The sequence below is a fragment of the Morone saxatilis genome, unplaced genomic scaffold (genome assembly GCF_004916995.1).
Source record: "Morone saxatilis isolate NCDOM2014 unplaced genomic scaffold, NCSU_SB_2.0 Contig8, whole genome shotgun sequence".
In the NCBI taxonomy this organism is placed as follows: Eukaryota; Metazoa; Chordata; class Actinopteri; family Moronidae; genus Morone; species Morone saxatilis.
In genome coordinates this window covers 12,399,845-12,400,387 of record NW_023340257.1, presented here as the reverse complement: position 1 = coordinate 12,400,387, position 543 = coordinate 12,399,845, and positions in this window count along the sequence as shown.

Genomic DNA, 543 nt, shown 5'->3' with positions numbered 1-543 from the left:
AATCCAAGCACAGTATGTCACAAGTGAAATAGAGAAATGGACGAAAGACAGTATGTGCATAACTTGATTGCTAGCCATGTGGCCTCCTTATTTTATGCATGAAAGTTTCCACAGACATACCACTCTCCACTTGAGCACTGAAAATTAGCATGAACCATCTCTCACAATCAGGCCAAATAATTAGTACGATGATACTGGAAGTGGCACAGTAACCCCCCACCCTCATTAATTTTCATTTATTGTACTAACTGACAGAACGTTGGCATTGAAAATACAAGTTAAATTGAAAAATTGAAATAAATAAGTGGCGAAATATAGAAAGGCAGGAGCAGTTTGTAAGGAGAAAGCACGTAAGCAGGCACAGATAGTAGTGACTCAACTGTCAACAGGCCGGGTGACAGTTGGGGGCAGCCACTTGTGGTTTGGGCATTGAGTGGATAAAGGTTTCTCCACTGGATGATCTAAAGTACACTTGATGTTTCCACCATTTCTGCCTAAAGATCTAAATGGGTGGACTTTTAAAAAGTGTCATGGTGGAAAGAG